Source organism: Balaenoptera borealis (genome assembly GCF_965194805.1).
Source record: "Balaenoptera borealis genome assembly, chromosome: 12".
NCBI lineage: Eukaryota > Metazoa > Chordata > Mammalia > Artiodactyla > Balaenopteridae > Balaenoptera > Balaenoptera borealis.
Genome location: NC_138869.1, coordinates 94,711,050 through 94,734,537, shown reverse-complemented (window position 1 = coordinate 94,734,537; position 23,488 = coordinate 94,711,050). Strand labels below are relative to the sequence as shown.

The window sequence follows — 23,488 nt, the reverse complement described above, 5'->3', positions numbered from 1 at the left end:
GAGACTGATATGGAGTTTGGCAGTACTGTCTAGATTTTGAAGTTGAGTCATATAGAACACAGATGGAGAAGATGATTTGTGTAAGGTCATATTCGTCATGTGGGTGACAAAACCTGTCCCAAGATAAAGTCATCTTTTATCCTACAGTTCTTGGTTACCTCAGAGGAATTTTGTTTCTGCTGATATTTCTACTCTCTGAATTTACCTTATGATGGCAGAAAAACTAATAGGCCATTATGACCCTTTGGTAATTTGGGGTAGGTCTGTTGTATAATGGTAAGGAGGTATGGTTGTCAGGTTGAATCAGGACCTTTCATTTGGAGTCTTGTGGGGAACCAGTTTGTAGGATTTGTCCCACCCCTACTTTGCTTAATTTCATATCTATCTGACCAGCTGTATCAACAACTGTTTTACTAAAGCATTGATTACCTGCTACAATATGCAAGGCATTGTTTTAGCCTCTATAGGAAACACAAAGATGGCCCTCTTCTTCAAAAAAAAAAAAAGAAAAAGAAAAAGAAAAAAATTAGTGAGGGAGACTCAGTTCATAGTAAGAATATAACTGTTTTTTTTGCAAAATAAATGCTAATTATACTATTTATATGGTAAAAAAAAATACCTAAGAGACCTAGAACAAAACCATGACAATGTTTGGGTTTTTATTCAAAAATGATATTAAATTATGTGATAGGCAATTACTAGTTATATGCAGAAACTTAATCTAGTTCATGCCTAATGGATAGAATCCCAAGTGACCCACAAAAAAGACTTGCTTGTTAGAACTACTTTTTCATTTGATAGGAAATGGCTAATTTAATTTTTCCAAGTTGAAGTATGTAGGACAAATTATAATAGACCATTTTACTTCTTAAGAAATTTAAATTATTTGGCTTGCATGATACCCTATCATGAAAAATATTTTCACCCTACAGCTTTTTAGTTGTTCTAGTCCAATTTCCAGTCGGAGGATGAGGGTACTGCTACTTTTGATGTTGATATTTTAATTAAGGCTTCGGATATGGACAATGATGAGAAACCAGAGGTGTAATTTCTTTCCTTGTAAATGTAGATTTGTATTTGAACCGGATTCCACAGTTCAAAGATGCTCGTGGGAGAGTAAAACTCCTTGCCCTATAAGCATGAAGGACATTATGTTTCCCAGGTGGCTTGAATGAGATAGTAACTGTGGTTATAAGGCCTTTGGATCCTTCCATTCTCTTATTTTCTGAATTTAGTTAAACAATGGAAGTAATTCCTGGTGTTCCGTTGTTACTGTAAGAGAGATAAGAAATGCATCTCAAAAAATATAAATGGGATGGACATGATCACCTAAAATGTTTGAGGTGATAGAACAATCTCTACTTAGAATGATTTATGCTTCGAGGTTAAAGGATTTAAAAATCTGGTAACCTTCACCAGGTTCAGAGAAGTGCCTTTTATAGGTAGTGATTTTCGGGAGCCGTGCTATCTTCTGTGGCCTCCCAACTGTTTTCCTGCAGATATATTTTTCAACAGGATAAGAGAAACAGAAGATTTTCTATTAAAATAGAAATGCATTTAAGTCTTTCATTTCTCTTTGATTCTGTAAGAGTAGAACAGGTATAGAATAATACTCAGGTGAAATAAGTACCCTTCTTAAATAGTGATTCAGAAAACTTTAAGATAAACTTTCTCTCATTTAAAAAGTTTTGCTGAGCCTTCTACTGGCTCCCAAGGGAAGTTGCTTCCCTCAGACTGTAGGCGTTAATGGCTATGGAAAAGCTCCACGTGGAGGGCTGGCTTACAAAGGGGCAGCTGTTCCAGTTGGTCCCAGGAGCCTTGCAGCAGTGGACGAAAGGAATATTCCACCATCTTTCCATTAGACAACATTTCCATTGAAGAAACTCTGTTCTAGGGAAGATTAAATTTTGAAAAATCTACAGATAAAAGATTATTTGCAGGATATTGGATTCAATAAAGTTGATAGGTATGTCCGCCTTAGGTCTTCTCATAGTGATTAATATACTAATGCTCATTAGGACCACCCTGGTGAGGGGATGCTGTGGGCATGGTCTTCTAAATGTATTGCACCAGGTGCCCCCTTTCTGTTAAACATCTATTAAATATCGTAAAAGAGTAAAATTTTGAGAAGGTTGGGACAATGCTGCCTTAGCAACCACCGCATTTCCTGCCTTGGGTGAGGAGGCAGGCAGGGGAAGATGGACCCAGGGAGCTCTACTGGTTTGTCAGACAAACCTCCCTTCTGTGGTGCATTCACTGCCTCATCAACATCCTCTGCTCCCTCCCTCATGTCTCTGTTGGCACATAAAGAAGAAGCTTCTTTTTCCTCTTTATGCCTTCACCTTTCTATGAACACGAGCTTTCTGTCTTGAGGCTCATCTCAACACTGTCTGGAGGCCTCATGCATTTTGGCATATCTAGTGCCACCTCCCTGGGATAGTCACCTCTCATTTTCAACCTGGTCCCTGGGAATCCTTCTGTCAGAGGCATTTTTAATGACTTTAAAAAAAAAAGAAAAAAGAAGACATTTCAAACCCTTATCTGAATTCAGAGAAAAACGGTTGTTATATTATTGGTGGTGTTTTTTTTTTTTTGCAATAAGCATATTTTTGAAAGTTTCCCCCCTTTTTTTTGAGGTGAGTTCATGAAATGCAGAGCAGCAAATTTGAGCACATGCATACTGTGTTAAGGGGGCTCATGAATGTGCAGCAAGCTAGGAGCAAGAAGAGCTTCCTCTGTTTGTTTTTCTAAAAATATGGGTACGAAAAGGTAGTGTCTGGTTTGACTTTAGGATTCTGTGCCTGACTAGGCACATAATCTAGTGGAAAGTAACCTCTCTGAGCTTAGGTTCCGCATCTGAACAGTAAGGATAATTGTCCTGACCTCATAGCGTAACTGGGAAGATTAGATGAGAAGACACTGGAAAGCAGGGAGGAGCGGCCTGGCACACAGCAGGTGGGGTTTCAGCCTCTCATTATTGTTTTCCTCTATGGCCTTGCCAACAACTGGGTCCAGATGAAGCCTTGGGTGCTTACTTGGAAAGATTCTGTAGGTTTCAAAATTAGGAGATCAGTGCATTTGGATCCTAGGAATGGAACCAAAATCTAGCTGCATGTTCCAAGGTTTCTTTGTGGGCAAGGGTTTCTGTTGATGTGTAACATGGCTAGACTAGGCCAGAGCATGGCTCTCAGTGACACAGAACTGTGGCACGAATTTGCCAAGTTGCCTGGGAGGGAGAAGTGCAGCTCTTGGACTGTGCTCAGAGGTGGTTGCTTGTGTATTGACTGCAGGCTAACGATTCTGACATCTGGCCATCCATTCCATTGCCTGCCTTGAGGCCTCTGCATATTAAAATGCTCTTTCACTGCAAAAATTGAAAACACCTACTTGGACATAAAAGTACAGATCAGACGAATCTGAGCCCAGCCAGAGGACCCAGACTGCTTCCTCCCAACATGCATAAAGGCATATTATTTGTCACTCCTTAAGTAAGACATCTCAAAATTTCTGAGGTTTAATGGAAGGTGATACCTAGTATCCCCCAAATTAACACAGGCAAAAGATATATATACGTGTGTATATATACGTGTGTGTGTATACATATATATAAATATATATATATATATATATATATATACACACACACGTATATATATAGTAAGTCCCCTACATATGAATGAATTCCGTTCCAAGAGCGCGTTTGTAAGTCCAATTTGTTCGTAAGTCCAACAAAGTTAGCCTAGGTACACAAATAACACAATCAGCTATATAGTACTGTACTGTAATAGGTTTATAATACTTTTCACCCAAATTATACATAAGAAACAAACACAAAATATAAAGAAAACATTTTTAATCTTATAGTACAGTACCTTGAAAAGTACAGTAGTACAGTACAACAGCTGTCATACAGGGGCTGGCATCGAGTGAACAGGCAAGAAGAGTTACCGACTGGAGGAGGGAGAGGAGGTGGGAGATGGTAGAGCTGAAGGATCGTCAGCAACAGGAGATGGAGGGCAAGCTGCAATTTCACTCACGCCTGACGTTGATGGCACAGGTTCTGGTTCCTTGCTGGAACCAGATGCACGTTTGCATCTTTGAAAGCTCCCAACTTGAATGTTCGTATGTAGGGGACTTATTGTGTATAGATAGATAGATACACACATACATATATATTACACATACATACATAGAGTTTTTCCTCTAACAGGTTTAGTTTGCACACTCTCTTTCTCTCTCTGTTCTTTGGTACCTGTCTTTCTGTCTGTCTGCCTGCCCTTTATGCTTCCCTGTTTCTGTCTTTATCTCTTCTCTCTCTCTTACTCTTTTTCCTTCCTCCCTCTCTCTTAGCACACAAAGATGCTGCTAAAAACCTTCTCTCTGACATCATTTGAAAATGAATACGCTTTCACCTGTTAGTTGTTACTTACTAAGCACTGCAAGGCAAACAATACTTTTCCTGCATCCCAGAGAAAATTGCTCATCTTTGAGAAACAGCCAACTTTTTGAAAATAATAATTTTCATTTCTGTGGTGCTCCTGTACAATTTACAAAGAACTCTCACATGCCTAATCTCATTTAATCCTCACAGATACTGTTATCATCTTCACTTATAGATGAGAAAAACCTAGGTATGTGGGGAGGGCTAAATGAATTAATTTATGTGACATGCCTTGGCAAGTGCCTGGGATGTGGTAGGTGGCCCTGAATTTCCTTTGTCTTTGCTTAGGTAACGTGTTCAGTCTCAGTCAACAATCTTCTTCCTCCAAAGAACAAACTCCACTTTAAACCATAGTGTCTAGGACACAGCAGTTGGTTGAGCTGTACGTTTCTGGAATAGAAGGGAGAGGAGGTCAGCAATCTGGTTACTACTCTATTTCCCTGTGCCTGCTGTCAGAGATCATTTCTTTGTAGATGTAAAGGATGGGAAGCCCTATGAAATGGCAGTTTGGAAGGACAGAGAAAATGCACTCTTCTGCTTCTGATTGGTTTGTAAAATTGAAATTCCAGTATACACATCTGTAGAAAGAGATAGTTTTTTTCCTTCTATTTGCCTTTTCCCCTCTATTCATTTATCTTAGGTGAACTACCATGCAGAAAACACAATAAACTTCCCTGCCCTGCAGAGCCCTGGATTTGAGGCACACTTGGGGATATGAGAGCCACACACACAAATATGATACAAGCAGTGGCACAGAAGAGTGAATGCCAAGTGGTCATTTTTGTTGGAATGCTTCACAGAACAGATGGGCTTTTATGAGTTTTCTGAAGTTTGTTATTATAAATCTAAACTGTTGTTATGAGGATTCTTTTCTTCTCCATACATTTTAATCTCTCTATTTGGTGCTTATGAAATGCAAGGATAGTTCCCCTTAGAACCGGGTGTCTCAGGGCAGTAAACACTTCCCTCGTTAGGCACTCCAGAAATCCCTGCTCTACCTATTCGGGCTGTTGGGCTGGGGGAACAGATTTGGCAGTAGAGTCTGTGACCACACCTGAGGTATTATTCAGGGACGGTCATGCTAAATACAAAAATAGACTGACTACCAGATCCCATAATACACCCAAGGTTGTAACCCGAGGTTATTGCTCATGAATTCTGATGCAGGTCATAGGGATGCAGGATGGGGGAAGGCAGTGGCACTGTCCTCCACGTGGTCAGTCAGGATCCAGACTGGCCGGCGCCTCAGCAACGTCACATGAGGTTTGCTAGAGCAAGAAAAGAACGAATCTGGAGAATCACAAAGAGAATTTCCACTACCATAGCTCAGAAATGACATATCGCCTTCCTTCCCAAATCTCATTGGCCAGAACTGGTCACATGGCCTTGCCTACCTGCAAAGGGTGGGAAGTATAGTTTTCCATAAGCCAGGAAGGAAGAAGAGAAAATGGAATTTTCTCAGAGAGCTTTTTCTCAGCCTTATTTGATATTTGCAGAGATATCAAGTTCACCATCATTGGTTTGTAATGGGCATATGCTATACAGTCTCCTTCTTTATTCAAGGAGAAGAACAGAAATACCTGTAATAAGAACAATCAGATAATAAAATATTTCTTTGCCTTTAATTAAAATATGAGTTGTTTTATATACATAACCAAAATTTCTACATGACAGTCACCTTTTAACTGTCATTTTCTCAAGTAAAACAACCTAAGCACACATTAACTATTGAGCCAGTAAAGACCCTAAAATTTCCTGGGTTGTAAGGACAGGCCAAGGTGGCATGAATTAGACATGTCTTTGATATTAGGGCTCCAGACATTTAAAAATCGAACATGATGGAATTTGGGATTTCCTTTGCTGCTTCAGGCTGAGAAGGGCACTTCTTAATAGTTTCTAAATGCCTGTTTCCATCTACTTTTAAATACAGAAAAAAATTGCAAAGTCTAAACATTTGAAGGTGAAAGGAAATTACTCGCCTCATGCGTTTCTGGTAGCATTATAAATTAATACAGTCCTTTGGGAAAATAATCCAGCAAAATGTATCAAAAGCTTTGCAAGTATAGTATTGCTTCCAATATGTCAAGAGTCATAAAAATGCTTATAACCTCACTAATGCCACCTCTGGGAACCTAACTCAAAGAAACACAGTAATCCCTTATCAACCATCTCAGGTAACATTCATGAAAGGCAGTGTGGTTGGCTGCCACCCTGAAAAACTACTTTGAGAAGGTCATGATTTGATTAAAATTAATGGATCAGTGATAGAGGAAAATATGGCCTTATATAGATTGTTTTCAAAATTTGGTAAATAAAAATTCTACAAAGCATCTATTAACCTAAATATGCTAGGTTGTTTGCCTTAAAATCCTGGTTCTTCCATTTTTCTGCAAGATCATTGTCGACAGTGTGAACTCCTCTAGCAGAATCACCCAGAAGTTTTCTGTTCTACAAACTATTTCTCTCCAGTTTCCAAATAAACACTTAGTGGCCTGGAAGTCTAACATCTTTTTCACTTTCATTCTTCTGTGTTTATATCATAAGTATTGGCAAAATGCTTAAGTAACCCGGTGGCCTCAAAAAAAATTCGTGTTCCATATTGGCATATTTTTCTAGATCTGATCTCCCATCCATATATTGAAAGTATAGATGATGCATGGACTTTTTGTTTTCATGTTATGTTCATAGTATATTACATAAAGAGAGAAATTATCCTGTTATTTTTGTCTGTTTGTTTTTCATTTTGTTTTGTTTTAGGGAATTGGTTTGAATGGGCTATTTGTAGAAAGAATGCTAGCTTTATGTTTTTGTTTATCTCTAAACTGTAGTTTGTAAGAAACTACAATTTCATAATTTGGGTGGAAAAGTTTATTTGCCTAAAGAGCATCATAGCTTTATTTTAGCATTAATAATTTCAAGGAAAATTAAAGTACCACCCAAATATAAAAAAAATTAAAAACAAAATAATAAATCATCCACTATATGGGATATTATGCAACTTAAAAATAATGCTTATGAAGACTATGAATCACCCACATTGTAATGTAATTTTTGAGGAATTAAGATAAATAGCCACTCTCTATTGCTGCCTACTCTGTACCAACCATGCTCTCTCCTCCCCATTCTAACCTTAATGTCAAACATTTATGCTGGAAGAAATTAAACATTGGGCTGACAGAGAGGTTAGAGGGGAACGTAACTAGGCCTTGGGCAGCAATCCCTCCCTCCCTCCTGGTCCTCCTGAGCCACTCCCCATTTAAGCCTTCCTGGATTCTGAAGAGCTCAGATACATAGTGAACATGGTATAGCAGAGTACAAGTTCAGCTTTTACGCTTTTCATGGCCCCCAACCCCAGCTCTGACCCTTAGGCCACATCACTGAGAGCTGAGCTGCAGTGGGCTCGACTTTTCCTATAAGAAGTACAGGACTCAATGTGTATGTTTATATTTGAGGGAAGAACAAAAATTAGACAGGAACTGCATTAGTGCAAGATGGTTGCAGTAGGAGAGTCAGGAGGCCAACCCAAGCTTTTTCGTTTTGGTTTGTTTCTTGGTTTGTATTAAGGTATTATTTTTTCCCCAGCTTTATTGAGATATGATTGACAAATAACAATTGTATATACTTAGGTTGTAACACATGACTTTTTTAAAGGTGCACAATATGATAATTTAATATATGAATACATTGTGAAATTAACCCAATTAATTAACACATCTGTCACCTCACACAGTTACCATTTGTGTATAAGCTACCTAATTGCAACCACACACAAACAGTAAGAACATGCTTCCTTCTTAAGTATCCATGGGTTTCTTTAGTTTCTCTGGATGTGGTTTCTGAAGGGATTCCAAGAAGCTCCTGTGCAAAATTTTGTATATATGTGCTTCTTTCAGCAGACTCTCAAAAGCACTTGTAATGTTTAAGAACCCCACTTTATAATGCCCTAACTCTTAAGTTAGGTTCATTTCTCTTAATGAAAAGCAATGTAAATACCAATTTCCAATTGTGATCTCATTTTTAATGAAGATTTAACCACCTGAGTCATGTAACTCACCTCAAGACAGCTAAGGATTTCTAACTTGGGAGCTAAAATGGAAATTCAGACTTGATGTTTCTCTTAAGCCCAATCATTCTGATGGTTTTTTTTAACAGTGAGGAGGACATTGAGCCTGAACACATGTCACAATCTGTATAGTTCTTTCTAAATTCATATGCCTAAATAATTTAATTCAAATATATTTCTCATGATATATCAAAATATTGACAATGTCTTTTGATAGGTTCCGCAGGAAGAAAATATCTTTGTTTCTCTCACATTCTCCTCTGACCCCAGAACTATTGATATCACAAACTGCATCAAGACTCCCTCATTTAATAGTAATAATAAAAAAATACTTGATTAATCACAAAGAAGACAAGAAAGGAGAGATAAGGGAACATAAGATAGATGGAAAAACTGAAGACAAATAGTAAAATATTGGATTTAAGTCAAAGTATATCTGTAATTTTATTAAATGTATATGGCCTAAAAAAAATTAAAAATAAAAAATTATTTACTTGGGGTTTTGTACCTTTCTATGAAGCAACACCCTTGTTGTCCCATCTCTCCAAAATTTACATTTCCATGAAACCTCTGCTCTGCAAAGATGCATCGTGTTACTAGAGCCTTAGTGCTCCTAGTAAGCCGAAGGGAAAAAATCTGTTCAATTAATTATATTTCTATGAGAAAACGGAGAGGGACAAACATTGTTTGCAATTGAGAAGTCATAAAACCATTAGTATAATTTGAAAGTAAAAAAAAATAAGTGTTTGTGTGTATGAATCAGAAGATATAGATTCTCAAGGAGGGTATCATACCTCATTTTTTTTTATTGTAGTAAAATTGTAGCTTTACAATTGTAAAGCTATTGTAGCTTTACAATTGTAAAGCTTTTGTAGCTTTACAACATTGCGTTAGTTTCTGCCATACAATGAAGTGAATACCTATATCCCCTCCCTCTTGGACCTCCCTCCTCCCCCCCCGCCCCCCATCTAGGTCATGACAGAGCACCGAGCTGAGCGCCCTGTGCTATACAACAGGTTCCCACTACCTATCTATTTTACACATGGTATTATATTTATGTCAAACCTAATCTCCTGATTTGTCCCACCCTCCCCTTCCCCCCACCCCGTGTCCACACATCCGTTCTCTACATCTGCGTCTCTATTCCTGCCCTACAAATAGGTTCATCTGTACCATTTTTCTAGATTCCGCATATATGCGTTAATATATGGTATTTGTTTTTCTCTTTCTGGCTTACTTCACTCTGTATGACAGACTCTAGGTCCATCCTCATCTCTACAAATGACCCAGTTTTGTTCCTTTTTATGACTGAGTAATATTCCATTGTGTATATGTACCACATCTTCTTTATCCATTCATCTATCGTTGGACATTTAGGTTGTTTCCATGTCCTGGCTATTGTAAACAGTGCTGCAATGAACATTGGGGTACATGTGTCCTTTTGAATTATAGTTTTCTCAGGGTATATGCCCAGTGCCAGACACCTAGAAAGCATTCAATACCTGTTGGTTGAACAAATGAATGAATGTTTGCCCCAAAGATTCATTTGAATGGCATTAATGACTGGGGGTGTGAAGGATGCCAGACACAGCAAGGTAGTTATAATCAATGCAGATATGTTGACATTATTTTAGATTCTTATCTTTTTATTGTTCTTTCTAAGTAATGAAATATTGCTATCCACATTACTCATGTGATTTTAAATGCCATAGAAATTGATGATTTTCAGATATATCTAAGCAAATAGTGAAGAGTAATTCCTAATGAATCAAAAAGCAACCTATGTAATACAGTGAAAAGTCCTCATTTCTTTTCAAGGAGCCAAGTGAAAAAGAAGAAACAAAAACTAATTGAGTGTGTATCTTTGGTGTGTTTGTGCATGGGTGCACTCTCTTTCAAACATTCTGTTGAGTGTTTTACAGACATTAACTCATTTAATCCTCTCCACAACACTACGAGGCAGTTCCTATCCTTAGTTCCACTTTATGGTTTTTAATAGAAAACTAAGACTTAGATCATTTAAGTAACTTATACAAAATCATATAACTGGTTACTGGTAGAGCTGTGTTTTTAAACCAGTCTGATTCTAGGACCCATGCTTTTAGCTACTATACTATACTACACTCACTTTGTATTAGGAAAATAACACTTTCATGGGCTCTTGGCAAAACAATTACAATTTTCATCTATATGGGGAGGTTGGAATAAAAAAAATCAAAGAGATAACAAAAACTGTAAAAGTGAATTTCACTGTAGTTTGTTGAACCCAGAAATAGTCTCCTACAAGCATGACTGCTGGAATTTACCTTCTAGAAATAAATAATAATCTTTCTTTTTTTTCATTTTGAATCCTTAACTCTATTTCAGTGTGTTCTCTGAATCTCCTAGTATCTCTGTGCTTTAATTAGTAGCTGTTTCCAAGTATGATAAGTGATTCATGCTAGTCTTAATATTGTATGCAATTGGATCTCTAAGGCAAATTTATCTGTCAGAGTAAAATTGATCTACAAGTAGTTCCCTCTAGCTAATACCTAAATTAGTTTCACCTGGACTTTACCCTCTGATTCCTTCTGAATTATACCCAAGGAAGGAAATCTAAAAGCTGGTATAGGAAACAGCAATTTTATCTGAAAGATTCTGAGTCCAAGCTGATTATGAAAGGAACAAGAAAACTAAACATGTTTATAGGTCAGCTTTGGGAAAATCAAGCTTACAACCCAGCATATTTAAGAATAGTTAAAACCCACTATTCAGATTGGATACTTCAATACAGTATTGGTCAAGACTCTTAAATCAGTGAGCATGAGAAACTATGACGAGTAGGGGGTTTTGGATTCCACTGTAAATTTTTTACAGTGTAAAACAGACTGTATATATGTCTGTTTTCCTCATTTTTTCCTCTTAATTTTAAAGGGAGGGAGTGTCCAAATCTACTTACTTTCCATGGGCCAAGTATGCAGCGGTTTCTCATTAAATGGATAATGAGTTAGCCTTACTCAGAGGTAGAGTAAATAATGGTTTATTTTGTGTGTTTTGAGAACACATTCCTATTCCCAAGTTATGCTCTCAGGAGCGTCCCACTTCAGTAGGGCAGTGCCTCACAATGCTATGCAAAATTTGTCACCTCTGCTCGTGTTTCATCCCCTCCCATCACCTTCAGGCCCTCGCCATGATAATCATCTTTCTTTCTGAATTATAACACTTATCAATCGTACTTATTATATCTTGTCCTATTAAGCCATGAATTCTCTTAAATTCTCTTTTTTACATCTAATCTCAAATGGCTTCCCAAAGAGTTGAGAATTCTGCCATCATCTATTATTGGAAAGAATGCTGGTCAAGAAAGTGGAAGACCCAGTTCTAATGTCAGTTAGACATTGGGTATTACCATTGGTCTCTGATCAACATTTTCTTCCATTAATGCAAGTAATGGAAGTAATCAAGTATGCAAGTAATGCAAGTAATGGAAGTAATCAAGTATGCAAGTAATGCAAGTAATCAGCCTTACTAGTTTTGTCCAAAGTGTATTCTGAAGAACATCAGTTCTATGGGATGCTCTACAAATAAAATGATCTGCTCTTAAATTTGGGAAATACTCATATAACACTTTTAGACATCTATGGTTGTATGGGAAAGGCTCTCAGAAATCCTGAAGTCAGAAATAATTCAAACTTAGATTAGCTTTTCTGTACATTATTTCCTCACATTTTTAGACCATGGAAGCCTCTTTTAATAAAATGTGTTAGCATCTTGTAACACTAGATTCCAAGGGAGAAAGTTGGGGGTCATCAATCTGCAAAATCCCTTCCAATCCAAAACCTTCAGGGTTATTATTACTGTGCAACATCCATGAGTATATCACTATTAAAATTAAAATATACCAGCAGAGGTAACATATTAATCTGGATACCAACTATTAGCCTTCCATTTATTTTCCCCTTACAAAAAACAGTTATTCAGTTTATACTATACTAGAACTTATAGAGATTAAATTAGTAATACAGTTGATCCTTCAACGGCAGGGGTTTGAACTGCAGGGGTCTGCTTATATGCAGAGTTTTTAAAAATAGTAAATAGTACAATACTACAGATTGAGGTTGGTTGAATCCATGGATGCGGAACCATGAATGTGGAGGAACCAAAGAAATGGAGGGCTGACTGTAAGTTATATGTGAATTTTCAACTGAGCAGAGGGTTTGCGCCCCTAACCCCCGCGTTGTTTGAGAGTCAACTCTCTTAAAGCAGATTATGGTATAAAGGAGGAAGCCAAAGTATAAAATATAAGAACAATACAGTTTCTGATGGAATTATATGTGGAGTACACTGGAGACACAGGGATCTTTGACCAAGTCTGGGAAAGGATGCTGTTCCTGGCATCATTATAAGAAGGTGCCCCTCACGATGAGTTTTGAGAGACAGCCAGGATTCATCATGGAAGAACATTTTATGTAGAGAGAGCAGAATGAGCAAAGGCTTTTGTTCAGAGGTTGCTGGAAACTTTTGCCAGAGCAGTTTCAATGGAGTTAGGGGAATGGAGGCCTGATTAGATTGGAATGACACATGAGTGAGGAGATGAGCAAGTAGAGGCACACTTCAAAAAAGACTGTCAATGAAAGGAGTACAAGGAATGGATTGGCAACTGGAAGGGGAAATCTTTCTGCAAGTGGGCTTATCAGAATGTGAACTTCCCCAACAGTGAAATGGAGCAAGAAGAAGTGGTAATGCAGCAGAAAACTGTGGATGGGAGAAGAGAAAATTTCAGAGCATTGCTGAAAAGGAGTATGTGGGCTTGAGGTGCTCATATCCCTTTAAGTTAGGCAGCTTAAAAGAGAGTTGAAAAAGTGCTGAAGACACAGACACATTTACCCCTACAACTTGGCTGTGATAAAAAACAAAATCTGTGTAACAAATTCTGATTTCTTAGTTTAAATATCCAGAAGGCTTGTTTTATATGATTTAGTATAAATGGCATTTCATTGAGCTAGTTCATAAAAACAGAAAATTACCTTTCCTTTTTGTCTATGTTTATATATACCTTGAGGGTATCCAAAGTGTTTCATAGCAGGCTGTATACTATGTTGCTCTGAGCTATATAAATCTAAAGGTGAAGCAAAATATAACCAGCACAGAGGTCTGCCTTGATTTTAAGAACTATTTTCTAGGGAAAGAAAATGTAATTCGTAATATGCATTTCCGGAGAGGTAGCATTCCCAGCAAAGAGACCTATATTATTGTAAATATCAAGTGGTCCCAGTCCTGTGCATTCTCTTTACAATTTATCTGCCTCAAGTTGATAAAAATAATAATGTGTTCACTTCTATAGCATCTGAAATCCAAGGATTTCCAAGTGCTTTGTAAATGTGAATCAAATCTTAAGACATCCCTGTGAGGCAGGTGAAAATTGTTACTAATATTTTATAAAGACAGTAATAGATGAGGAATTTACCAAGTTCACAGAGTCATTCGTTTGTTGGTGCCTGAGATTCTGGGGTGAAATCATGCATGTGCACAAACACACACATGCTCACACACACGCACACACACACACAAACACACACACATGCAGTGGGCCCTGACTTCTATGAAGCCAACAAATCAAAAGAGGCAGATGTATAAAGAAATCATTGTGATAAAATTAGAAGATATGTACAGGATGTGGAGCTGGTTCAAGGGAAGTAGTGATCACCTCTGCTTGGGGAAACCAGGAAAATTTTCAAAGTGTGCAAGACAATTGGTCATAACCATGAAGGACATTAAATATTTACAAGGCATAGAAGTGAATGAGGCAGAGGGTACATAATGTATAAAGCCCTGAAGTTATGGAACTGCACGATATATATATATATATATATGTATATATATATATATGTATATATACACACATACAAAACTGGAAGGAGTCCCATATGACTAAAACGGGCCACCGACTCAAATGCCCACCAGACGGCACATAGTTGTGAATGAAGTAAATGGTTTACGTGGAGACGCTGGTGACTTGTGAATTATGTGTTTGCCATAGTGGGCAGGGGCTTGTTGCTCATTTCCAGCTGGGTAGTTGCCATGCCATGCAGTCTGCCATATATCCTGCCTTTTCAAGATAAGCCAGAGATCAGGATTTTGAAATGGTCCCTATCTATTTTTGAATGTTAGTGACTAATTTTATTTTTTAAAATTGTGTACACCAGAAATATCTCCACCACATCTGTAGATAAATTCAGCCTATCAGCAGCTATGTTGCCACTTCTACAAATGTCCAAAGAAAGGGATCTCAGTTTTTACCCTTCTCTTTTGGTTACAAGGAACAGAAACAAAATCTAAGTTAGTCTTGGAGCTATATCTGGAAATTTAGAGAATCTATGGGAAGCCTGGAGAATAAGGCATGGAAAGCCATCATAAACCAAGGGAGACTAGACAGAATGGAGCACAGCTGAGGTCACACCACAGAGTGAGTCCTCCTGCTGGACTCTTGACGGTGCTGCAGCTGTCTCCTAATAGCTGATGCCAGAATCTTGACCTCCCTCTGTGATGTATCCTGCCCTCAGTAGTTTTAGTATCAGAATGGAGGAAGCAGTTGGCACAGCCATGGTAAAATGCTCACACCAAACTTGCTGAGGAAACAAGGAGGGTGGTATGGCCCATGCAATTCCAGAGTGGGAGATAGAGTCTTGCCTTTCACCAAGACTCACATATTGAGGATTAGTGTTCAGTGCTTTATAGCTCAAAAGTGTCAAGTGTTTACCCAACATATATTGAGATGGTGGAATAGTCAGCACTCTCATCTTGGCTCAGAAAGATGACTTACTGTGTGCTCATGGGTAAGTTACTTAACCTCTCTGGTCTTACTTTCCATAGCTATAAAACTAGGGGCTTGGACCAGAAAAGCTCTAATGTTTCCTTTAAGTCTGTAATTCAATGATTTTCATTGTCATTACCACCAACATACAAAAAAGTCTAGAAAATGGACATGACTTCTATAAGATTTCCACAGTGCACAATCATTTAGAATGTTGAATAGTTAGAATGACTCAGCACATTGGTAGTCTGGACACTAATGCTTTATACTGGCTACTAATGCCTTTATATTATAGAGCATTTCAAGAGACAAACTATTCCAGCTTTCTTTTTCTTAATTCCACTGTAATCAGCAAATACACCTTAAAGTGTGAAAGAACAGGTGAGAATGTATTCTTTAAAGGCAGAAATTGTTGTACTGGGTAAAAAGTAAGACCCAACTCTATACTCTTTATGAAAAAATGCACATTAAATATAAATATACAGAGAAGTTCAAAGTAGAGTGATGGGAAAATATATGATGCAACCTCTAAATATTAGAATGCCAGAGGCTGGAGTGGCTATTAATATGGCAAATAGAGTAGACTTCTGGAAAGGAGTATTTCCAAGAATAAAGAGAGTAACTTCATAATGATAAAGGAAGCAGCCATCAAGACATAGTATTCCTAAATGTTTATGTACCTTATGAATGAGCCTAAAAGAACATGAAGCAAATTGATAGAACTTAAAGCAGAAGTAGACAAATTCACAGTTATTGTTAGAAATAACAATACTCCTTTCTCAGTATTATATATAACTGGCTAACAGATAATCAAAAAGTATACAGAAGATTCAAACAGATAACCTGACCTAGTTGACATATTGTACATGGAGCACTCCATCCAAAGCCAGAAGAATACATCTTCTTGTCAAGTGTATGTGAAACATTCACCAAGATGGACCATATGGTGGTTCATGAACAAGTATCAATAAATGTAAAATGATTGAAATAATAAAATATGTTCTCTTATCACAGCAAATTAAATAATAAATCAATAATAGATAATCTAGAAAAATTCCAAATTATTTCACATTAAATAACACCCTTTAAATAATCCATTGTTCAAAGAAGAAATTACAAGCAAAGTGTAATCCAAAGTTGCTTCCTTAGAAAGATCATTAAAACTGATAAAACTCTAGCTAGACTGATCAAGAAAAAAAGAAAAGATAGAAGACACACTTTACCCGTATTGGGAGTTTAAAAAGCAGGAACTACATTTCCTAGAGATGTTAACATAATAATAAGAGAATATTTAAAATATATTTATGCCAATTTTATGACAACTTTGAAGAAATAGACAAATTTCTTGAAGCTCAAAAATTATCAAAACTGATACATGAAGAAAGAGAAAACTCTAAATATCTATCTGTTTATTACTGTAATTGAAGGCATATTTTAAAACCTTCCCACAAAGAAATCTCCAGAACCACCTGGCTTCACTGGTGAATTCTATTAACAATTTAAGAAAGAAATAATATCAATCCTAAACAGATTCTTTTGGATGATAGGTGAAGAGGGGATGATTCCAAACTCATTATAAACCCAGCATTACCCTGAGACCAAAGTTATAAAAAAGTCATTTCAAGGAAATACTATGAATTAATAATTTTTTTCAACATAGAAGTAAAAATCTTAACAGGATATTAGCCAATTGAATCCAGCACTACATAAAACAGATAATACATCCTGAACAGGTGGAGTTTATCTCAAGAATGCAAGATTGATTAACATTTTAAAATTGTTAAGGGAGCTTCAAGATGACGGAAGAGTAAGACGCGGAGATCACCTTCCTTCCCACAAATACATCAGAAATACATCTACATGTGGAACAACTCCTACAGAACACCTACTGAACGCTGGCAGAAGACCTCAGACCTCCCAAAAGACAAGAAACTCCCCACGTACCTGGCTGTGAGGAGGACAGGATCTTGGTGCTCTAGCCAAGCATCAGGGCTGTGCCACTGAGGTGGGAGAGCCAAGTTCAGCACACTGGTCCACAAGAGACCTCCCAGCTCCACGTAATATCAAATGGTGAAAATCTCCCAGAGATCTCCGTCTCAACGCCAAGACCCAGCTCCGCTCAACGACCAGCAAGCTACAGAGCAGGACACCCTATGCCAAAAAACTAGCAAGACAGGAACACAACACCATCCATTAGCAGAGAGGCTGCCTAAAATCATAATAAGGCCACAGACACCCTAAAATACACCACCAGATGTGGACCTGCCCACCAGAAAGACAAGATCCAGCCTCATCCACCAGAACACAGACACTAATCCCCTCCACCAGGAAGCCTACACAACCCACTGAACCAACCTTAGCCACTGGGGACAGACACCAAAATCAACGGAAACTACGAACCTGCAGCCTGTGAAAAGGAGACCCCAAACACAGTAAGTTAAATGTTAGAAGAAGGCAGAGAAACACACAGCAGATGAAGGAGCAAGGCAAAAACCCACCAGACCTAACAAATGAAGAGGAAATAGGCAGTCTACCTGAAAAAGAATTCAGAATAATGATAGTAAAGATGATCCAAAATCTTGGAAATAGAATGGAGAAAATACAAGAAACGTTTAACAAGGACCTAGAAGAACTAAAGAGCAAACAAACTGTGATGAACAACACAATAAATGAAATTTAAAATTCTCTAGAAGGGATCAATAGCAGAATAACTGAGGCAGAAGAACGGATAAGTGACCTGGAAGATAAAATAGTGGAAATAACTACTGCAGAGCAGAATAAAGAAAAAAGAATGAAAAGAATTGAGGACAGTCTCAGAGACCTCTGGGATAACATTAAACACACCAACATTCGAATTATAGGGGTCCCAGAAGAAGAAGAGAAAAAGAAAGGGACTGAGAAAATATTTGAAGATTATAGTTGAAAACTTCCTTAATATGGGAAAGGAAATAGTTAATCAAGTCCAGGAAGCACAGAGAGTCCCATACAGGATAAATCCAAGGAGAAACATGCCAAGACACATATTAATCAAACTATCAAAAATTAAATACAAAGAACAAATATTAAAAGCAGCAAGGGAAAAACAACAAGTAATACATAAGGGAATCCCCATAAGGTTAACAGCTGATCTTTCAGCAGAAACTCTGCAAGCCAGAAGGCAGTGGCAGGACATATTTAAAGTGATGAAGGAGAAAAACCTACAACCAAGATTACTCTACCCAGCAAGGATCTCATTCAGATTTGACAGAGAAATTAAAAGCTTTACAGACAAGCAAAAGCTAAGAGAATTCAGCACCACCAAACCAGCTTTACAATAAATGCTAAAGGAACTTCTCTAGGCAGGAAACACAAGAGAAGGAAAAGACCTACAATAATAAACCCAAAACAATTAAGAAAATGGTAATAGGAAAATACATATCGATAATTACCTTATATGTAAATGGATTAAATGCTCCAACCAAAAGACACAGTCTAGCTGAATGGGTACAAAAACAAGACCCATATATATGCTGTCTACAAGAGACCCACCTCAGACCTAGGGACACATACAGACAAAGTGAGGGGATGGAAAAAGATATTCCATGCAAATGGAAATCAAAAGAAAGAAAGCTGGAGTAGAAATTCTCATATCACACAAAATAGACTTTATTATTTTTTTTTAATATAACTATGTTTATTCTTTTTAAATTAAATTTATTTATTTAATTTTGGCTGCGCTGGGTCTTCGTTGCTGCGCGTGGGCTTTCTCTAGTTGCGGCAAGCGAGGGCCACTCTTTGTTGCAGTGCGCGGGCTTCTCATTGCCGTGGCCTCCCTTGTTGCAGAGCACGGGCTCTAGGCATGCGGACTTCAGTAGTTGTGGCACGTGGGCTCAGCAGTTGTGGCTCACGGGCTCCAGAGCGCAGGCTCAGTAGTTGTGGCGCAGGAGCCCAGCCGCTCTGCGGTATGTGGGATCTTTCCGGACCAGGGCTCGAACCCATGTCCCCTGCATTGGCAGCCGGATTCTTAACCACTGCGCCACCAAGGAAGCCCCAAAATAGACTTTAAAACAAAGACTATTACAAGCGACAAAGAAGGACACTACATAATGATCAAGGCATCAATCCAAGAAGAAGATATAACAATTGTAAATAGTTATGCACCCAACATAGGAGCACCTCAATACGTGAGGCAAATACTAACAGCCACACAAGGGGAGATCGACAGTAACACAATCATAGTAGGGAATTTTAACACCCCACTTTCACCAATGGACAGATCATCCAAAATAAAAATAAATAAGGAAACACAAGCTTTAAATGATACATTAAACAAGATGGACTTAATTGATATTTATAGGACATTCCATCCAAAAACAACAGAATACACATTCTTCTCAAGTGCTCATGGAACATTCTCCAGTATAGATCATATCTTGGGTTACAAATCAAGCCTTGGTAAATTTAAGAAAATTGAAATCGTATCAAGTATCTTTTCCGACCACAACGCTATGAGACTAGATATCAATTACAGGAAAATATCTGTAAGAAATACAAACACATGGAGGCTAAACAACACACTACTTAATAACCAAGAGATCACTGAAGAAATTAAAGAAGAAATCAAAAAATACCTAGAAACAAATGACAATGAAAACACAATGACCCCAAACCTATGGGAAGCAGCAAAAGCATTTTTAAGAGGGAAGTTTATAGCAATAGGATCCTACCTTAAGAAACATAGGCAGAACACTCTATGACATAAATCACAGCAAGATCCTTTTTGACCCACCTCTGAGAGAAATGGAAATAAAAACAAAAATCAACAAATGGGACCTAATGAAACTTAAAAGCTTTTGCACAGCAAAGGAAACCATAAACAAGACGAAAAGACAACCCTCAGAATGGGAGAAAATATTTGCAAATGAAGCAACTGACAAAGGATTAATCTCCAAAATTTACAAGCAGCTCATGCAGCTCAGTATCAAAAAAACAAACAACCCAATCCAAAAATGGGCAGAAGACCTAAATAGACATTTCTCCAAAGAAGATATACAGATGGCCAACGGACACATGAAAGAATGCTCAACATCATTAATCATTAGAGAAATGCAAATCAAAACTACAATGAGGTATCACCTCACACCAGTCAGAATGGCCATCATCAAAAAATCTACAAACAATAAATGCTGGAGAGGGTGTGGAGGAAAGGGAACACTTTTGCACTGTTGGTGGGAATGTAAATTGATACAGCCACTATGGAGAACAGTATGGAGGTTCCTTAAAAAACTAAAAATAGAGCTACCATACGACCCAGCAATCCCACTACTGGGCATATACCCTGAGAAAACCATAATTCAGAAAGAGTCATGTACCAAAATGTTCATTGCAGCTCTATTTACAATAGGCAGGACATGGAAGCAACCTAAGTGTCCATAGACAGATGAATGGATAAAGAAGATGTGGCACATATATACAACGGAATATTACTCAGCCGTAAAAAGGAACGAAACTGAGTTATTTGTAGTGAGGTGGGTGGACCTAGAGACTGTCATACAGAGTGAAGTAAGTCAGAAAGAGAAAAACAAATACTGTATGCTAACACATATATATGGAGTCTAAAAAAAAAAGAAAAAAGAAAAAAATGGTCAGAAGAACCTATTGGCAAGACAGGAATAGAGATGCAGACCTACTAGAGAATGGACTTGAGGATACGGGGAGGGGGAAGGGTAAGCTGGGACAAAGTGAGAGAGTGGCATGGACATATATACACTACCAAATGTAAAGTAGATAACTAATGGGAAGCAGCCACATAGCACAGGGAGATCAGCTCGGTGCTTTGTGACCACCTAGAGGGGTGGGATAGGGAGGATGGGAGGGAGGGAGATGCAAGAGGGAAGAGATATGGGGACATATGTATATTTATAACTGATTCACTTTGTTATAAAGCAGAAACTAACACACCATTGTAAAGCAATTATACGCCAATAAAAATGTTAAAAAAAAATAAAATAAAGATGGCTTAAAAAAAGTGTTCACATCACTAAACGTATTAATAGAATAAAGAATAAAGCACATAAATATTTCAATCTGTGCAGAAATGTTTGACATTATTTGACAGAATGAACACTCTTTCACAAAAACTCAGCAAACTAGAAATAGAAAGGAGTTGTCTCAACCTGATAAAGGGCATCTAGGAAAAACTACAGCTGACAACATTCTTAATGGTAAAAAATAAAGTGTGTTCCTCTTAATATCAGAAGAAAGGTAAGGGTATCTTCTCTCACAACTTTTATTAACTTTCTGTGAAAGGTCCTAACTAGAAAATCAATATAAGTAAAATAAGTAAGAGGAATGTAGACCAGAAGAAAAAGATTAAAACTTTCTTTATTCACAGATGACAGTGTTGCAGGACTGATGCTCAATATGCAAAAATAAATTATGAAAGTTCCATTGCTGCTATGGATGAATAAGCTACAATCAGAATGACCCTCCCACAGGTAATTATGTACATGGAATAATATACAAAAAAGTTATCTACCTGAAGATACTAACAAGTGAACAAGAGTGGGCAGATTGTGGAGAAAAGTAAACACTTGGAGGAAGAAAACACAGAGTGAGCTTCCCATTTTTATGGTTTTTAGTTTGAGGACAGACTGCAATCACCACCATGCAAATTGGCTAAAATGCCAATAGAAAATCTTCACTCTTTCTGATCTGCAGAATAGAGGACAATGTTCAGGGCAAACACAAACATTCTGAAATGAAGCAGGGATGTTCTGAAAAGCAGACCAAGTCAGAGAAGGGAAGACCAATATATCTGCACATGAAGTTTGTGCAAATATATGACTAAACTTTGAAACATGTATGCATAGGGCAGACTAAAAGGAGCTAAGAATGAAAGAGAGTTGAGCTTTTGCTCGAGAGAGAGTTTAGTATTTGAGAGCAATTGCTAAAATGGAACAAAAACTATGAAAAAGAATTTTTTTAAAATCCTAGAACTGAAAAATATAATATCTAAAATAAAAATTTATTTGATGAGCTTAACTGCAGAATGGAGATGTCAGAAGAAAGAGTCCATGAAAATGAAAATAGATGAATAGAAATTTTCTCTGTGAAAAACACAGGAAAAAAGACTGAAAATAGCATGAGCCTCAAAAATTTGTAGGACAACATCAAAACATCTAGCTTACAATTGTAGTTTAGAAAAAGAGGAAAGCAAAAATAGGGAGGAAATAAATTTGAAGAACCGAGGACCTAAAATTTCCAGTTTGATGAAAGACAAAAATTTACGGTTTTAAGAACCTCAGTAAATTGAAAAGAGGATAAATAAAATCCATGCCTGGACACATCATATTATAGATAAACCGATGAAAACCACGGACAGTGAAAATCTTGAAAGCAGCCAGAGACATAAATGACACATTTCATACCAGGAAGAGACAATATTAAGACCACTGACTTCTTATCAGAAAATATGGAAGCTGTAGACAGTGGAACAACGTCTTTGAAGTACTGAAAGAAAAACACTATGAACCCAGAAATTCTTTATCCCATAAATAAATCCTTTAAGAATGAAGGCAAAATAAAGGCATTTTCAGATAGAAGAAAACTAAGAGCGTTCATCACAGTAAGAATCAGACATGCATTACAAGAAACACTAAAGAAAGTTTTCTAAGGCTGAAGGAAAATGATACCAGTTAGAAATTCAGATCTTCAAAAAGGAACAAAGAGCATTGGATATTGTAAATATATGGATAAATATTTTAAAAATAAATATTGTACTTTTTGGTTTTTAAAAATATATATATTAGTAATAGAATAAAGAAGAAAAACCATACAATTACTTCAATAGATGCAGAAACAGCATTTGATAAAATTCTGTACTGATTAGTCATAAATTCTCTCATAAAACTTGGAAGAAAAGGAAACATCTTCAATCTGATAAAGAATCTCTATGATAAACAGAAACTTACAACACCTTAATTTAAGACTTACTATAATAAGTAGATAGGAAACAGTGCTCAATAATATAAAGTAAAACATGGTGTATTAGGCATCATAAAATATTTTAAAATTCTCATAAAAATCACCATTAAAACTGAAATGGCAACATACATACTGAGAGAAAATATTTACAATACATATATCTGGCAAGGAATTGATATCCAGAATATATAAAGAACTTCTAAAATTCAATTATAAAAAGATAATC

General features: G+C 37.1%; 1 protein-coding gene across 4 annotated transcripts in view; it reads left to right on the top strand.

Annotated features, from left to right (window-relative positions):
* The window catches only part of RNF144B (ring finger protein 144B), an 867,397-nt gene that overhangs the window by 595,720 nt on the left and 248,189 nt on the right, over positions 1–23,488 (top strand). The window contains exon 1 of one of the 4 annotated variants that reach the window (XM_082346413.1): positions 19,334–21,773. The exons of the other annotated variants lie outside the window; for them this stretch is intronic. The gene's annotated coding sequence lies outside the window, so the exon portion shown is untranslated. Of the gene's footprint in view, positions 1–19,333; positions 21,774–23,488 lie in introns of those variants that run through there. 4 annotated transcript variants of the gene reach the window in all.